The following is a 4,021-nucleotide window of genomic DNA, read 5'->3' as shown; positions in this document are numbered from 1 at the left end:
GTTTGCAGATCTCATAGGGTTAGTGTATTCCTACTTCCCTCTCTTTTAAGCTCTGTATTTTTGTCTGTAAATCATTAATACAGGCACCTCATAATGATTCAACTTACCTACATAAAGAAAAAAACCACACCAACTTCTTGTGTCATACTGGACTTCAGCACTGTGTTTTATTTCGTGGGGTCAAGGCCAACCTAGAACATAATGGAATAAAATATGGCAAAAATAATTAATCAGCAAGGAGAGAAAGATGTAGGTGCAGCAAGCATGACTTAAGCCTGCGCTAAGAGGAATGTACTGTATCTCATGTATACCTGTATCATCCAAAATATCCAGGAGAATGATTTCCTGATTGAATCTTGACTTAAAATGTAACCAATATACATCGTTTGCAACAGGTATTTGTTTGACAGGGAAAACTTACAAGTATATCATGTGTGTACATAATTCAGTTTTCTGGCAGTACACATTTCAATTATTAATGTTATTTTATTAAAGCCATATTTGGGGGAGAAGGGAGAAATCGATACCTTAATTGGAAACAAATCCCCCAAAGCATAGGGCGAGATGTGGCAGACTTTGCAGCGTACACAGGAGCAAAGCAGTGTGTACTGTGCTCACCGCAGACCTCTCGTCCCGGTGCAAGCAAACCAGAGAGCCCCTGTTTTGCTGTTTGTTATTTCTGGTGCACCGAGGAGAAATGCAATGCAACAGAAGTACAGTCGTGCCTCACTGCCTTCCGTAAATTTTAGGCTTTAAGTGACTTGATTTTTCCATTCTTCAGCGAGGCTGAAGAATTCAGATAACATCAAGTTAAATACACATATACCTCTGTGAAAACCACAGCCATCTTCCTCGCTGCTGGTTTATAAATAACAACTAGGAACACAATATTCTGCAAAAAGTGAGAAAAAATACTTTGGATTCAAAAGAGATTATCATATATCTTTGGAGAAATATCTCAGAAAGGATGGTGCCAGCTGTAATCCCAGTCTCAGGAATTATGTACAGGAAGCAATGGCACTAAGAGATTTGCACCTCTTTAACTGCTTACCCAGATGAGGGCATCTCAGATTAAGATGTACAGAGTGGGTGAGGGGGTCATTCTTCTAGCTGGTCAGAATCTTCATGGGAGGAATTACTGGAAATTCATATCAATATGCATACAATTACACCATGAGGCATTTATCACACGTCAGTGTCAGATACAATTCAAATCCAAACTGGCTTAACGTTGACATTTCTCCACGCTCCCAGCACAAAACTGGGGACACGTCTGCTTCCATTTATTTAAAGTTCGCCTGGCCTGTGCTAAAACCAGATATTTATCCTAGAGCATGGGACAGTAAGCATTGCACGATAGCTAAACATTTTAATACATGCACATGAATTCAGCCTTAGTGAATTCAAAAGTTTTTAATGTTGGAACGCTGCACAAAAATTGCTGAAGATAATGATACTGTTTCACCATTGGTCTCCTCCCACTTTGCTGTCTTTGCGGCTTCTTCACTTAAAAAAGAGTTAAGTTAAAAAATGAAGCTTTTAAAAATCCTTCCCAGCTGGATCTTTCTCTCCTTCTGCTTATATATTCATTTGCCATGTTCACACAATACTCTATGAGCTGGGGTACAGGGGAAGGTGCCAATATCAGCACAAAGGAAGCAAAACAAGAAGTTTAATCTGCTGCTGAACTCAGACTAGGCCTCTCTCTCACGGGGGTAATCCCTAGGAGAGTGCAGCAAACATCTCCCAAGCACATCTGACACCAACATACAGGCTGGCTCTGACATGGTTTCCCTCCAAGTAGTTGGCTCCTCATTTTAATGAGTCTCTCTGGATGAGAGGCTTCCTCTGGCCACTTAAGACATCAGCTATCTGAACTTTACCCTCCAAGAACAGCATCTGACTTAACAGCAAAGAGTTTGCCCAAGCAGCCATGGTAAACTTCACTGATAAAGGTCAGTGCAGGATTCAACTGAAATAATGAGATGTGATTAGGGCGGGGGGGGGGGGGGGGGGGGGGGGGGGGGGGGGGGGGAACAAAACAAACAAAAAACCCACAACACAACAAACAACTCACAATCAGGGTAGTGTTAACATACTCTCCCATATCTACCGCTTCTCACTTGTTCCCTCGCCAGGTCACCAGGGCATTGCCAACTGAGAACCGCGTCATGTAACTGGAGCTCAGCTGAACCAGGCTCCACAAAGGAAACTTTGCTCTTTAGTTCAAAAAGTGGTATTCACAAATTCGGGAAGAAAAACCCCACAGAAGGCTAATAAACACGGAGATATGACTTCTGGCTCAGAAAGTAGTTCTATTACAAGCCAAAAAACTATTCTCAGAAATATCACGATATGCTTATCCTTACGTGTGTTAGTTGCTAGACAGGGAGATCGCTACACAGCATTTTAGTCTGAAACGCTGTGTTCTACTGCAGGATCAGAGGAACAACGTCGCCCATCTCCTGTCAACGTGCAAAAACCTCCATAGGTGAAGGATAAGTCAGCTGCAATCTTCTCACTTCAGTTGACTGCAGTAAAGATTAACTGGAAAAGTTAACCACAGTATAGAATTACAGTATTTCAATGTCCCAGTGATTACCTATTTCTCAAGACTGTTGTGCAAAGCTGTTTTATCAAGTAACTTCACTTACACGCATAAAAGGTTATTTTGACTTCCAAATTCCCCATGAACATTTGTGAATTTCTCCAAATAAAGTCAGAAAACACCTATTTACAGATCCCAAAGTGTTTTCAGGGAGTATCTCACATCTCAGTCACAGCTGAACCAACTTACTTTGGCCCCTCCAAGTCAGTCAGAAGAATCAACAGAAAATATTTGTGGGGTTCCCCCCCCATCAGCCATCTGCAACTTCAGCACGGGATTGAGTCGAAAATGATCAACCTGTTTTGCAGGGCTGAGGAGAGTTTCTTGGCCATTCAGCACAGTGTGCAGGTGGCCCTAACAAGCCCCCAAATGTCTATTTTGGGAAGTCAGTTGGGAAGTCTGGGTACCGCTGGGGTGGAGGGAGACTGGAGCATCAAATGGAGGACCATCTCTCCTGGGAGGATCTGGATGACTGAGTACAAGGGAAAGAATCCAGGGGAGATCTACAAAGAGGTTCTCAGCGTCATTTTTGGCCTTGGAACTGCACAGCGATAACCAGACCTAAAAGTGCCCTTATCAAGTCCTTCACGCAGGACTGAAAGTTAGACACTCTGAATGACCACTATCATTTCTGCATGCCCCGCAAGCACTGGCACAACCTGTGCAAGATGATCGGCAGAGCCTAGGTTCAGCTCTCACACTTTGTTGGAATTCAGATTAACAGATGTAGAAGTCTACAGTACCAGTAGGCTCTGAGAAATTATATCGAGCCAAGAAAAATGGCCTTTCCATATAAAACAGAAATTTAAGTTAATATATTTGATTACTAAATTCCCACTTGTTTCCTGCATGTTTAAATATGAAGCTTTCCCTTCTCCTCAGGAAAAAGGAGTGAAAGTAAAGCACACACAGTTTTTAAAGTGTTTTTCTACTGGGAAAGAAATGAACATGTTTGGTTAAAAGAAGTACTCACTACAGTCTTCATTAAAATAAAACACAACACTTTTTTCCCCCCCTGTAGGGAAGAGACTGAAACAAAGGTATCAGCAGACTTGGTTGACTGGCAAGTGAGCTTACAAGAGAACTGCTGGTGCGTGATGAGTTAGGAGCGGAAGGATAAGCAGAAAATTGGAGAAAAAGGCAGCGAGTTCCCAGGGAGAGCTGCAAAAGCATCACAAGGGACATGCACCATTTCCTCCAGACAGCCCTTTACAGCCAAGCATCCTGGTGTTTTCTCTGTGCGTGTGTGTGTAATACTCACTGCAGCCAAAAAACCTGCTGCAAAGCCACACAGCTTTTCATTTTCAATGTGTGATCAGCCCCTAGGATGAGGCACACCCTACTTGGCAGCCCCGTTGCTGGAGCTGGGAGTTACCACTGGTCCAGTTCAAAATTCCAAGGTAGAAACTCAAG

Source organism: Chlamydotis macqueenii, chromosome 3 (assembly GCF_036417535.1).
Source record: "Chlamydotis macqueenii isolate bChlMac1 chromosome 3, bChlMac1.mat, whole genome shotgun sequence".
In the NCBI taxonomy this organism is placed as follows: domain Eukaryota; kingdom Metazoa; phylum Chordata; class Aves; order Otidiformes; family Otididae; genus Chlamydotis; species Chlamydotis macqueenii.
Note: the sequence above shows the minus strand (reverse complement) of the source record.